The sequence below is a fragment of the Sinohyriopsis cumingii genome, chromosome 16 (assembly GCF_028554795.1).
Source record: "Sinohyriopsis cumingii isolate HCF-2022 chromosome 16, ASM2855479v2, whole genome shotgun sequence".
Lineage (NCBI taxonomy): Eukaryota > Metazoa > Mollusca > Bivalvia > Unionida > Unionidae > Sinohyriopsis > Sinohyriopsis cumingii.
Genome location: NC_142976.1, coordinates 65,931,710 through 65,946,791, shown reverse-complemented (window position 1 = coordinate 65,946,791; position 15,082 = coordinate 65,931,710). Strand labels below are relative to the sequence as shown.

Genomic DNA, 15,082 nt, shown 5'->3' with positions numbered 1-15,082 from the left:
CATTTTGTTATGCCTAAATGTCTCCGCAAGAAAAGAAACGTATTCTATTCGGACTACCTATATAACGGCATGTGGCGCAGAATGCATCTAGACGAAGAACCATTGATGTAAGTGGAGAATAAAGAGATCTACGTTTTGGTCACCTTAACGACCGTGTTTGAATGTTTAAAATATTGTAAATGATTCTTTTGTTCGTGTGGTTTCAAATTAGGATATATGGCAAATGAAACTCATGCTAGCAACGTAATTTTAATAAGGTTTTTATGTGTATGTTTATTTTATTTTTGACATCCTGGAATATTTCCCCACCGGCAATAAAGGAAGTTAACTGCTCCAACGTTTTGCAACGTTTTCCCGCTGTGCACGGTTATGCAAATGTACATGTACCTCTCCTTTAAATGTTACGTGAAAATGCATTTAATAAGGAAATTAACAGGTATGGTATATCGTACTTGCTTCGGCAGTACATATACTAAAATTGGAACGATACAGAGAAGATTAGCATGGCCCCTGCGCAAGGATGACACGCAAATTCGTGAAGCGTTCCATATTTTTAATTTCATTATCAAAATTCACGAAACAGTATGGAACGTGTAAGTTTCATATTAATTTCGACTTGATCATATTGTAATAAATTTGGAGTGTGCGCTTTGGTTATAGCGCCCCGTTTTAAGGAATTCTTAGATTTGTGTGATTACTTGTCTGATAATTGGAATTTGGTGCAATATAAATATTCCTTTGCCCGAAATAATTGGCCAATGACTAGGAGCAAACTTCGCGGAGTAAAGTGTTAGTGAGTCTCCATAATGCCATGGTTCACTAGTAGTGAATTGCGACCAAAACCGAATGAATGTCCCTTTCGTAAAATAGTACATATTAAAATCTAGTGGTATACATTGGTAGCGTGACTGCAAGGACAGCACTTACGGTATTAAACCGGTAAATTACACAAGGGCATAAATAAAAAGGGACTTGGCAGAGACCGTTTATGTCGCCATGCGGGCGAATATGGTGCAGTTATATCGGCGAAATGTGCCTGGAAAGCATACATTGACTGGCCTAAGGTGGCGGAGTTAAAATAGTTCCCATTGTTAGGGAGTACTCATATATGTTCTAAGGCGTGAACGGTTGGTGGTGCGGAAACATAATGAAGCCAAAACACGCAGATGTACGGTTGATAGATAGTTGACAGTTTGGTTTATCCGTGGTCTTGCATTTAATTAGAGGAAAATTTAGGTATAGAATGGACACGTCGGGCTTTCTGATTTACAACTGAGGTTGTATGGAAGTCTTTGGAAAGTCGGGGAAACTTATGACTTCTAGCGAGAATCGCGCCAGGGTTTGACAACCGCTCGGTCAAGTAAATACCCGTGTGCGTGTAACAGTATATATTTGGCAGGTTGTGAGCTCTGTGGTCTTGCATTGATTAAAGTAAAATTTATGCATATAATGGACACGTTGGGCTTTATAATTTACAACTGAAGTTGTATGGAAGTCTTTGTAAATTTGGGGTAAACTTATGACTTCTATCGGGTATCACGCTAGTGTCTGACAACGCTCGGTCAAGTAATGACCCCTGGCTTGTAATATATTCTGCATTTCAATTTAGCGTAAATGTGTTCTTGATTATGTTACTTTGCCGTATAGAACAATTAAAAAAATTTAAATCCAGCGATGTTCGGGAGAAGAGAAATATCCCCAACTCACAACGCATACGGTTGAAATGTATTTCAAAGAAAATAAGTACCAGTAAGGTTTTTTTTTTTTTTTTTTTTTTTTTTTTTGCTGTTTTTGTGAGGGAGGGGTATTTTGAGACAATATACAAAGAAATTTCAGTCACAGCACATTAACGTAACACAGAAATATGCCAATATTCTCTCACTGAGCATGTTGCCTATGTAAGCAACTACACCATACACCAATCGTTTTCTTATAAGTTCATAATATCTGTAGAGCGCCCCCTAAATAGAAGTGACGTGTTTTCAAAAACACCGAAACTTACAACGTTTAGCTGCCACTCGACTTTTTCCAACATGAACTGGTCCCCATCTTCGCTAGCCAAGGTTCCGATATGTTAACCCAATTTACACCTTGGCGGATCGAGCAGATATATTAGTGCTTTGTCCTAGGGACATTGACTGGATTTCGTGAGTTGCCTCCCTTGGGATGTAATGCCAACTAATCAATAGCGTGTAACCGTGGTACATTGTAGATGGGCCGAAAAGGGTGGAGGCAATTTACTTCAAAAGGATTCTTTGGAAGTTTAACATCGAAGGTATGACAACGTACCAAAGAAAAGCCATTACAGGTGTATTTGAGTGATGTGTATTTGTACAAGCACAGACCGACAGTGTTAAACTGCGTATGTATGGGTCGATTTAAGTTGTGTGCTCCTCTTGTCTCGATCATCTAGGAACAGGTTCAAACTTGAACAATTTAGGTTTGGTAGGATGCGGTGGTTTTCCTCTGCATGCAATTAAATTCACACGCCCAGAGCACACAAATGCCTGCTCCATCCGCCAAGGTGTAGATAGGCTTAAGATATGGAAACCTTGGCTAGCGAAGATGACTGGTCGCCTATAGTAATTTTACGTAAAATGACACATATTGGTGGTAGCTTCATAGCGGCCGTGAACCAGGTTAGATCAACCGAGCGGATGCGAATCAACGAACTACTTGTTTTTATTTGCAGCTTCTCAGTCACTGCAGTCTCATGTGAATGAGATCTCCACTGTCCTACGTGAAGCTCTGAAAGCGACCGCTTAGGGGCCATGTTCTGGAGACCTTTGAATTAGCCAAGGGAAATGCCGCTTTCATACAATTTCAAAAAGTAAACCAAATCGTTGGGAACACATTGATGAGCTTCTGCCGTACTAATCAGTCTCCCAAACGCCAAGGTAAAAGCCTTCATCTGATTGGCTGATAAAATTAGCGATTATGCTAATAACGTATGTCACCGGAACATGACCCCTAAGCGGTTCTTCTCAGAGCTTCACGTGGGCCAGTGGAGATATAATTGTAATCAAATTGCGGTCACTGCGCAGTTGGAGTGGCCTCGACTTTTTCTGTCACGAAAGTACGCTTCAGATGTATGCCGGCGCAGTAAAATCACACATTTTGTTATGCCTAAATGTCTCCGCAAGAAAAGAAACGTATTCTATTCGGACTACCTATATAACGGCATGTGGCGCAGAATGCATCTAGACGAAGAACCATTGATGTAAGTGGAGAATAAAGAGATCTACGTTTTGGTCACCTTAACGACCGTGTTTGAATGTTTAAAATATTGTAAATGATTCTTTTGTTCGTGTGGTTTCAAATTAGGATATATGGCAAATGAAACTCATGCTAGCAACGTAATTTTAATAAGGTTTTTATGTGTATGTTTATTTTATTTTTGACATCCTGGAATATTTCCCCACCGGCAATAAAGGAAGTTAACTGCTCCAACGTTTTGCAACGTTTTCCCGCTGTGCACGGTTATGCAAATGTACATGTACCTCTCCTTTAAATGTTACGTGAAAATGCATTTAATAAGGAAATTAACAGGTATGGTATATCGTACTTGCTTCGGCAGTACATATACTAAAATTGGAACGATACAGAGAAGATTAGCATGGCCCCTGCGCAAGGATGACACGCAAATTCGTGAAGCGTTCCATATTTTTAATTTCATTATCAAAATTCACGAAACAGTATGGAACGTGTAAGTTTCATATTAATTTCGACTTGATCATATTGTAATAAATTTGGAGTGTGCGCTTTGGTTATAGCGCCCCGTTTTAAGGAATTCTTAGATTTGTGTGATTACTTGTCTGATAATTGGAATTTGGTGCAATATAAATATTCCTTTGCCCGAAATAATTGGCCAATGACTAGGAGCAAACTTCGCGGAGTAAAGTGTTAGTGAGTCTCCATAATGCCATGGTTCACTAGTAGTGAATTGCGACCAAAACCGAATGAATGTCCCTTTCGTAAAATAGTACATATTAAAATCTAGTGGTATACATTGGTAGCGTGACTGCAAGGACAGCACTTACGGTATTAAACCGGTAAATTACACAAGGGCATAAATAAAAAGGGACTTGGCAGAGACCGTTTATGTCGCCATGCGGGCGAATATGGTGCAGTTATATCGGCGAAATGTGCCTGGAAAGCATACATTGACTGGCCTAAGGTGGCGGAGTTAAAATAGTTCCCATTGTTAGGGAGTACTCATATATGTTCTAAGGCGTGAACGGTTGGTGGTGCGGAAACATAATGAAGCCAAAACACGCAGATGTACGGTTGATAGATAGTTGACAGTTTGGTTTATCCGTGGTCTTGCATTTAATTAGAGGAAAATTTAGGTATAGAATGGACACGTCGGGCTTTCTGATTTACAACTGAGGTTGTATGGAAGTCTTTGGAAAGTCGGGGAAACTTATGACTTCTAGCGAGAATCGCGCCAGGGTTTGACAACCGCTCGGTCAAGTAAATACCCGTGTGCGTGTAACAGTATATATTTGGCAGGTTGTGAGCTCTGTGGTCTTGCATTGATTAAAGTAAAATTTATGCATATAATGGACACGTTGGGCTTTATAATTTACAACTGAAGTTGTATGGAAGTCTTTGTAAATTTGGGGTAAACTTATGACTTCTATCGGGTATCACGCTAGTGTCTGACAACGCTCGGTCAAGTAATGACCCCTGGCTTGTAATATATTCTGCATTTCAATTTAGCGTAAATGTGTTCTTGATTATGTTACTTTGCCGTATAGAACAATTAAAAAAATTTAAATCCAGCGATGTTCGGGAGAAGAGAAATATCCCCAACTCACAACACATACGGTTGAAATGTATTTCAAAGAAAATAAGTACCAGTAAGGTTTTTTTTTTTTTTTTTTTTTTTTTTTTTTGCTGTTTTTGTGAGGGAGGGGTATTTTGAGACAATATACAAAGAAATTTCAGTCACAGCACATTAACGTAACACAGAAATATGCCAATATTCTCTCACTGAGCATGTTGCCTATGTAAGCAACTACACCATACACCAATCGTTTTCTTATAAGTTCATAATATCTGTAGAGCGCCCCCTAAATAGAAGTGACGTGTTTTCAAAAACACCGAAACTTACAACGTTTAGCTGCCACTCGACTTTTTCCAACATGAACTGGTCCCCATCTTCGCTAGCCAAGGTTCCGATATGTTAACCCAATTTACACCTTGGCGGATCGAGCAGATATATTAGTGCTTTGTCCTAGGGACATTGACTGGATTTCGTGAGTTGCCTCCCTTGGGATGTAATGCCAACTAATCAATAGCGTGTAACCGTGGTACATTGTAGATGGGCCGAAAAGGGTGGAGGCAATTTACTTCAAAAGGATTCTTTGGAAGTTTAACATCGAAGGTATGACAACGTACCAAAGAAAAGCCATTACAGGTGTATTTGAGTGATGTGTATTTGTACAAGCACAGACCGACAGTGTTAAACTGCGTATGTATGGGTCGATTTAAGTTGTGTGCTCCTCTTGTCTCGATCATCTAGGAACAGGTTCAAACTTGAACAATTTAGGTTTGGTAGGATGCGGTGGTTTTCCTCTGCATGCAATTAAATTCACACGCCCAGAGCACACAAATGCCTGCTCCATCCGCCAAGGTGTAGATAGGCTTAAGATATGGAAACCTTGGCTAGCGAAGATGACTGGTCGCCTATAGTAATTTTACGTAAAATGACACATATTGGTGGTAGCTTCATAGCGGCCGTGAACCAGGTTAGATCAACCGAGCGGATGCGAATCAACGAACTACTTGTTTTTATTTGCAGCTTCTCAGTCACTGCAGTCTCATGTGAATGAGATCTCCACTGTCCTACGTGAAGCTCTGAAAGCGACCGCTTAGGGGCCATGTTCTGGAGACCTTTGAATTAGCCAAGGGAAATGCCGCTTTCATACAATTTCAAAAAGTAAACCAAATCGTTGGGAACACATTGATGAGCTTCTGCCGTACTAATCAGTCTCCCAAACGCCAAGGTAAAAGCCTTCATCTGATTGGCTGATAAAATTAGCGATTATGCTAATAACGTATGTCACCGGAACATGACCCCTAAGCGGTTCTTCTCAGAGCTTCACGTGGGCCAGTGGAGATATAATTGTAATCAAATTGCGGTCACTGCGCAGTTGGAGTGGCCTCGACTTTTTCTGTCACGAAAGTACGCTTCAGATGTATGCCGGCGCAGTAAAATCACACATTTTGTTATGCCTAAATGTCTCCGCAAGAAAAGAAACGTATTCTATTCGGACTACCTATATAACGGCATGTGGCGCAGAATGCATCTAGACGAAGAACCATTGATGTAAGTGGAGAATAAAGAGATCTACGTTTTGGTCACCTTAACGACCGTGTTTGAATGTTTAAAATATTGTAAATGATTCTTTTGTTCGTGTGGTTTCAAATTAGGCTATATGGCAAATGAAACTCATGCTAGCAACGTAATTTTAATAAGGTTTTTATGTGTATGTTTATTTTATTTTTGACATCCTGGAATATTTCCCCACCGGCAATAAAGGAAGTTAACTGCTCCAACGTTTTGCAACGTTTTCCCGCTGTGCACGGTTATGCAAATGTACATGTACCTCTCCTTTAAATGTTACGTGAAAATGCATTTAATAAGGAAATTAACAGGTATGGTATATCGTACTTGCTTCGGCAGTACATATACTAAAATTGGAACGATACAGAGAAGATTAGCATGGCCCCTGCGCAAGGATGACACGCAAATTCGTGAAGCGTTCCATATTTTTAATTTCATTATCAAAATTCACGAAACAGTATGGAACGTGTAAGTTTCATATTAATTTCGACTTGATCATATTGTAATAAATTTGGAGTATGCGCTTTGGTTATAGCGCCCCGTTTTAAGGAATTCTTAGATTTGTGTGATTACTTGTCTGATAATTGGAATTTGGTGCAATATAAATATTCCTTTGCCCGAAATAATTGGCCAATGACTAGGAGCAAACTTCGCGGAGTAAAGTGTTAGTGAGTCTCCATAATGCCATGGTTCACTAGTAGTGAATTGCGACCAAAACCGAATGAATGTCCCTTTCGTAAAATAGTACATATTAAAATCTAGTGGTATACATTGGTAGCGTGACTGCAAGGACAGCACTTACGGTATTAAACCGGTAAATTACACAAGGGCATAAATAAAAAGGGACTTGGCAGAGACCGTTTATGTCGCCATGCGGGCGAATATGGTGCAGTTATATCGGCGAAATGTGCCTGGAAAGCATACATTGACTGGCCTAAGGTGGCGGAGTTAAAATAGTTCCCATTGTTAGGGAGTACTCATATATGTTCTAAGGCGTGAACGGTTGGTGGTGCGGAAACATAATGAAGCCAAAACACGCAGATGTACGGTTGATAGATAGTTGACAGTTTGGTTTATCCGTGGTCTTGCATTTAATTAGAGGAAAATTTAGGTATAGAATGGACACGTCGGGCTTTCTGATTTACAACTGAGGTTGTATGGAAGTCTTTGGAAAGTCGGGGAAACTTATGACTTCTAGCGAGAATCGCGCCAGGGTTTGACAACCGCTCGGTCAAGTAAATACCCGTGTGCGTGTAACAGTATATATTTGGCAGGTTGTGAGCTCTGTGGTCTTGCATTGATTAAAGTAAAATTTATGCATATAATGGACACGTTGGGCTTTATAATTTACAACTGAAGTTGTATGGAAGTCTTTGTAAATTTGGGGTAAACTTATGACTTCTATCGGGTATCACGCTAGTGTCTGACAACGCTCGGTCAAGTAATGACCCCTGGCTTGTAATATATTCTGCATTTCAATTTAGCGTAAATGTGTTCTTGATTATGTTACTTTGCCGTATAGAACAATTAAAAAAATTTAAATCCAGCGATGTTCGGGAGAAGAGAAATATCCCCAACTCACAACGCATACGGTTGAAATGTATTTCAAAGAAAATAAGTACCAGTAAGGTTTTTTTTTTTTTTTTTTTTTTTTTTTTTGCTGTTTTTGTGAGGGAGGGGTATTTTGAGACAATATACAAAGAAATTTCAGTCACAGCACATTAACGTAACACAGAAATATGCCAATATTCTCTCACTGAGCATGTTGCCTATGTAAGCAACTACACCATACACCAATCGTTTTCTTATAAGTTCATAATATCTGTAGAGCGCCCCCTAAATAGAAGTGACGTGTTTTCAAAAACACCGAAACTTACAACGTTTAGCTGCCACTCGACTTTTTCCAACATGAACTGGTCCCCATCTTCGCTAGCCAAGGTTCCGATATGTTAACCCAATTTACACCTTGGCGGATCGAGCAGATATATTAGTGCTTTGTCCTAGGGACATTGACTGGATTTCGTGAGTTGCCTCCCTTGGGATGTAATGCCAACTAATCAATAGCGTGTAACCGTGGTACATTGTAGATGGGCCGAAAAGGGTGGAGGCAATTTACTTCAAAAGGATTCTTTGGAAGTTTAACATCGAAGGTATGACAACGTACCAAAGAAAAGCCATTACAGGTGTATTTGAGTGATGTGTATTTGTACAAGCACAGACCGACAGTGTTAAACTGCGTATGTATGGGTCGATTTAAGTTGTGTGCTCCTCTTGTCTCGATCATCTAGGAACAGGTTCAAACTTGAACAATTTAGGTTTGGTAGGATGCGGTGGTTTTCCTCTGCATGCAATTAAATTCACACGCCCAGAGCACACAAATGCCTGCTCCATCCGCCAAGGTGTAGATAGGCTTAAGATATGGAAACCTTGGCTAGCGAAGATGACTGGTCGCCTATAGTAATTTTACGTAAAATGACACATATTGGTGGTAGCTTCATAGCGGCCGTGAACCAGGTTAGATCAACCGAGCGGATGCGAATCAACGAACTACTTGTTTTTATTTGCAGCTTCTCAGTCACTGCAGTCTCATGTGAATGAGATCTCCACTGTCCTACGTGAAGCTCTGAAAGCGACCGCTTAGGGGCCATGTTCTGGAGACCTTTGAATTAGCCAAGGGAAATGCCGCTTTCATACAATTTCAAAAAGTAAACCAAATCGTTGGGAACACATTGATGAGCTTCTGCCGTACTAATCAGTCTCCCAAACGCCAAGGTAAAAGCCTTCATCTGATTGGCTGATAAAATTAGCGATTATGCTAATAACGTATGTCACCGGAACATGACCCCTAAGCGGTTCTTCTCAGAGCTTCACGTGGGCCAGTGGAGATATAATTGTAATCAAATTGCGGTCACTGCGCAGTTGGAGTGGCCTCGACTTTTTCTGTCACGAAAGTACGCTTCAGATGTATGCCGGCGCAGTAAAATCACACATTTTGTTATGCCTAAATGTCTCCGCAAGAAAAGAAACGTATTCTATTCGGACTACCTATATAACGGCATGTGGCGCAGAATGCATCTAGACGAAGAACCATTGATGTAAGTGGAGAATAAAGAGATCTACGTTTTGGTCACCTTAACGACCGTGTTTGAATGTTTAAAATATTGTAAATGATTCTTTTGTTCGTGTGGTTTCAAATTAGGCTATATGGCAAATGAAACTCATGCTAGCAACGTAATTTTAATAAGGTTTTTATGTGTATGTTTATTTTATTTTTGACATCCTGGAATATTTCCCCACCGGCAATAAAGGAAGTTAACTGCTCCAACGTTTTGCAACGTTTTCCCGCTGTGCACGGTTATGCAAATGTACATGTACCTCTCCTTTAAATGTTACGTGAAAATGCATTTAATAAGGAAATTAACAGGTATGGTATATCGTACTTGCTTCGGCAGTACATATACTAAAATTGGAACGATACAGAGAAGATTAGCATGGCCCCTGCGCAAGGATGACACGCAAATTCGTGAAGCGTTCCATATTTTTAATTTCATTATCAAAATTCACGAAACAGTATGGAACGTGTAAGTTTCATATTAATTTCGACTTGATCATATTGTAATAAATTTGGAGTATGCGCTTTGGTTATAGCGCCCCGTTTTAAGGAATTCTTAGATTTGTGTGATTACTTGTCTGATAATTGGAATTTGGTGCAATATAAATATTCCTTTGCCCGAAATAATTGGCCAATGACTAGGAGCAAACTTCGCGGAGTAAAGTGTTAGTGAGTCTCCATAATGCCATGGTTCACTAGTAGTGAATTGCGACCAAAACCGAATGAATGTCCCTTTCGTAAAATAGTACATATTAAAATCTAGTGGTATACATTGGTAGCGTGACTGCAAGGACAGCACTTACGGTATTAAACCGGTAAATTACACAAGGGCATAAATAAAAAGGGACTTGGCAGAGACCGTTTATGTCGCCATGCGGGCGAATATGGTGCAGTTATATCGGCGAAATGTGCCTGGAAAGCATACATTGACTGGCCTAAGGTGGCGGAGTTAAAATAGTTCCCATTGTTAGGGAGTACTCATATATGTTCTAAGGCGTGAACGGTTGGTGGTGCGGAAACATAATGAAGCCAAAACACGCAGATGTACGGTTGATAGATAGTTGACAGTTTGGTTTATCCGTGGTCTTGCATTTAATTAGAGGAAAATTTAGGTATAGAATGGACACGTCGGGCTTTCTGATTTACAACTGAGGTTGTATGGAAGTCTTTGGAAAGTCGGGGAAACTTATGACTTCTAGCGAGAATCGCGCCAGGGTTTGACAACCGCTCGGTCAAGTAAATACCCGTGTGCGTGTAACAGTATATATTTGGCAGGTTGTGAGCTCTGTGGTCTTGCATTGATTAAAGTAAAATTTATGCATATAATGGACACGTTGGGCTTTATAATTTACAACTGAAGTTGTATGGAAGTCTTTGTAAATTTGGGGTAAACTTATGACTTCTATCGGGTATCACGCTAGTGTCTGACAACGCTCGGTCAAGTAATGACCCCTGGCTTGTAATATATTCTGCATTTCAATTTAGCGTAAATGTGTTCTTGATTATGTTACTTTGCCGTATAGAACAATTAAAAAAATTTAAATCCAGCGATGTTCGGGAGAAGAGAAATATCCCCAACTCACAACGCATACGGTTGAAATGTATTTCAAAGAAAATAAGTACCAGTAAGGTTTTTTTTTTTTTTTTTTTTTTTTTTTGCTGTTTTTGTGAGGGAGGGGTATTTTGAGACAATATACAAAGAAATTTCAGTCACAGCACATTAACGTAACACAGAAATATGCCAATATTCTCTCACTGAGCATGTTGCCTATGTAAGCAACTACACCATACACCAATCGTTTTCTTATAAGTTCATAATATCTGTAGAGCGCCCCCTAAATAGAAGTGACGTGTTTTCAAAAACACCGAAACTTACAACGTTTAGCTGCCACTCGACTTTTTCCAACATGAACTGGTCCCCATCTTCGCTAGCCAAGGTTCCGATATGTTAACCCAATTTACACCTTGGCGGATCGAGCAGATATATTAGTGCTTTGTCCTAGGGACATTGACTGGATTTCGTGAGTTGCCTCCCTTGGGATGTAATGCCAACTAATCAATAGCGTGTAACCGTGGTACATTGTAGATGGGCCGAAAAGGGTGGAGGCAATTTACTTCAAAAGGATTCTTTGGAAGTTTAACATCGAAGGTATGACAACGTACCAAAGAAAAGCCATTACAGGTGTATTTGAGTGATGTGTATTTGTACAAGCACAGACCGACAGTGTTAAACTGCGTATGTATGGGTCGATTTAAGTTGTGTGCTCCTCTTGTCTCGATCATCTAGGAACAGGTTCAAACTTGAACAATTTAGGTTTGGTAGGATGCGGTGGTTTTCCTCTGCATGCAATTAAATTCACACGCCCAGAGCACACAAATGCCTGCTCCATCCGCCAAGGTGTAGATAGGCTTAAGATATGGAAACCTTGGCTAGCGAAGATGACTGGTCGCCTATAGTAATTTTACGTAAAATGACACATATTGGTGGTAGCTTCATAGCGGCCGTGAACCAGGTTAGATCAACCGAGCGGATGCGAATCAACGAACTACTTGTTTTTATTTGCAGCTTCTCAGTCACTGCAGTCTCATGTGAATGAGATCTCCACTGTCCTACGTGAAGCTCTGAAAGCGACCGCTTAGGGGCCATGTTCTGGAGACCTTTGAATTAGCCAAGGGAAATGCCGCTTTCATACAATTTCAAAAAGTAAACCAAATCGTTGGGAACACATTGATGAGCTTCTGCCGTACTAATCAGTCTCCCAAACGCCAAGGTAAAAGCCTTCATCTGATTGGCTGATAAAATTAGCGATTATGCTAATAACGTATGTCACCGGAACATGACCCCTAAGCGGTTCTTCTCAGAGCTTCACGTGGGCCAGTGGAGATATAATTGTAATCAAATTGCGGTCACTGCGCAGTTGGAGTGGCCTCGACTTTTTCTGTCACGAAAGTACGCTTCAGATGTATGCCGGCGCAGTAAAATCACACATTTTGTTATGCCTAAATGTCTCCGCAAGAAAAGAAACGTATTCTATTCGGACTACCTATATAACGGCATGTGGCGCAGAATGCATCTAGACGAAGAACCATTGATGTAAGTGGAGAATAAAGAGATCTACGTTTTGGTCACCTTAACGACCGTGTTTGAATGTTTAAAATATTGTAAATGATTCTTTTGTTCGTGTGGTTTCAAATTAGGCTATATGGCAAATGAAACTCATGCTAGCAACGTAATTTTAATAAGGTTTTTATGTGTATGTTTATTTTATTTTTGACATCCTGGAATATTTCCCCACCGGCAATAAAGGAAGTTAACTGCTCCAACGTTTTGCAACGTTTTCCCGCTGTGCACGGTTATGCAAATGTACATGTACCTCTCCTTTAAATGTTACGTGAAAATGCATTTAATAAGGAAATTAACAGGTATGGTATATCGTACTTGCTTCGGCAGTACATATACTAAAATTGGAACGATACAGAGAAGATTAGCATGGCCCCTGCGCAAGGATGACACGCAAATTCGTGAAGCGTTCCATATTTTTAATTTCATTATCAAAATTCACGAAACAGTATGGAACGTGTAAGTTTCATATTAATTTCGACTTGATCATATTGTAATAAATTTGGAGTATGCGCTTTGGTTATAGCGCCCCGTTTTAAGGAATTCTTAGATTTGTGTGATTACTTGTCTGATAATTGGAATTTGGTGCAATATAAATATTCCTTTGCCCGAAATAATTGGCCAATGACTAGGAGCAAACTTCGCGGAGTAAAGTGTTAGTGAGTCTCCATAATGCCATGGTTCACTAGTAGTGAATTGCGACCAAAACCGAATGAATGTCCCTTTCGTAAAATAGTACATATTAAAATCTAGTGGTATACATTGGTAGCGTGACTGCAAGGACAGCACTTACGGTATTAAACCGGTAAATTACACAAGGGCATAAATAAAAAGGGACTTGGCAGAGACCGTTTATGTCGCCATGCGGGCGAATATGGTGCAGTTATATCGGCGAAATGTGCCTGGAAAGCATACATTGACTGGCCTAAGGTGGCGGAGTTAAAATAGTTCCCATTGTTAGGGAGTACTCATATATGTTCTAAGGCGTGAACGGTTGGTGGTGCGGAAACATAATGAAGCCAAAACACGCAGATGTACGGTTGATAGATAGTTGACAGTTTGGTTTATCCGTGGTCTTGCATTTAATTAGAGGAAAATTTAGGTATAGAATGGACACGTCGGGCTTTCTGATTTACAACTGAGGTTGTATGGAAGTCTTTGGAAAGTCGGGGAAACTTATGACTTCTAGCGAGAATCGCGCCAGGGTTTGACAACCGCTCGGTCAAGTAAATACCCGTGTGCGTGTAACAGTATATATTTGGCAGGTTGTGAGCTCTGTGGTCTTGCATTGATTAAAGTAAAATTTATGCATATAATGGACACGTTGGGCTTTATAATTTACAACTGAAGTTGTATGGAAGTCTTTGTAAATTTGGGGTAAACTTATGACTTCTATCGGGTATCACGCTAGTGTCTGACAACGCTCGGTCAAGTAATGACCCCTGGCTTGTAATATATTCTGCATTTCAATTTAGCGTAAATGTGTTCTTGATTATGTTACTTTGCCGTATAGAACAATTAAAAAAATTTAAATCCAGCGATGTTCGGGAGAAGAGAAATATCCCCAACTCACAACGCATACGGTTGAAATGTATTTCAAAGAAAATAAGTACCAGTAAGGTTTTTTTTTTTTTTTTTTTTTTTTTTTGCTGTTTTTGTGAGGGAGGGGTATTTTGAGACAATATACAAAGAAATTTCAGTCACAGCACATTAACGTAACACAGAAATATGCCAATATTCTCTCACTGAGCATGTTGCCTATGTAAGCAACTACACCATACACCAATCGTTTTCTTATAAGTTCATAATATCTGTAGAGCGCCCCCTAAATAGAAGTGACGTGTTTTCAAAAACACCGAAACTTACAACGTTTAGCTGCCACTCGACTTTTTCCAACATGAACTGGTCCCCATCTTCGCTAGCCAAGGTTCCGATATGTTAACCCAATTTACACCTTGGCGGATCGAGCAGATATATTAGTGCTTTGTCCTAGGGACATTGACTGGATTTCGTGAGTTGCCTCCCTTGGGATGTAATGCCAACTAATCAATAGCGTGTAACCGTGGTACATTGTAGATGGGCCGAAAAGGGTGGAGGCAATTTACTTCAAAAGGATTCTTTGGAAGTTTAACATCGAAGGTATGACAACGTACCAAAGAAAAGCCATTACAGGTGTATTTGAGTGATGTGTATTTGTACAAGCACAGACCGACAGTGTTAAACTGCGTATGTATGGGTCGATTTAAGTTGTGTGCTCCTCTTGTCTCGATCATCTAGGAACAGGTTCAAACTTGAACAATTTAGGTTTGGTAGGATGCGGTGGTTTTCCTCTGCATGCAATTAAATTCACACGTCCAGAGCACACAAATGCCTGCTCCATCCGCCAAGGTGTAGATAGGCTTAAGATATGGAAACCTTGGCTAGCGAAGATGACTGGTCGCCTATAGTAATTTTACGTAAAATGACACATATTGGTGGTAGCTTCATAGCGGCCGTG

General features: G+C 40.1%; 5 non-coding genes across 5 annotated transcripts; all 5 read left to right on the top strand.

Moving 5' to 3' along the window:
* The first annotated feature begins 448 nt into the window (after positions 1–448).
* On the top strand, positions 449–555 carry LOC149780667 (U6 spliceosomal RNA). Its single transcript, XR_016415214.1, has one exon. It is a non-coding gene; the product is annotated as a U6 spliceosomal RNA (small nuclear RNA).
* A 3,006-nt stretch (positions 556–3,561) lies between these two features.
* Positions 3,562–3,668, top strand: LOC149780666 (U6 spliceosomal RNA). Its single transcript, XR_016415213.1, has one exon. It is a non-coding gene; the product is annotated as a U6 spliceosomal RNA (small nuclear RNA).
* Positions 3,669–6,675: 3,007 nt separating this feature from the next.
* On the top strand, positions 6,676–6,782 carry LOC149780665 (U6 spliceosomal RNA). Its single transcript, XR_016415212.1, has one exon. It is a non-coding gene; the product is annotated as a U6 spliceosomal RNA (small nuclear RNA).
* Positions 6,783–9,788: 3,006 nt separating this feature from the next.
* Positions 9,789–9,895, top strand: LOC149780664 (U6 spliceosomal RNA). The gene has a single exon (XR_016415210.1). It is a non-coding gene; the product is annotated as a U6 spliceosomal RNA (small nuclear RNA).
* Positions 9,896–12,899: 3,004 nt separating this feature from the next.
* Positions 12,900–13,006, top strand: LOC149780663 (U6 spliceosomal RNA). The gene has a single exon (XR_016415209.1). It is a non-coding gene; the product is annotated as a U6 spliceosomal RNA (small nuclear RNA).
* Positions 13,007–15,082: the final 2,076 nt, after the last annotated feature.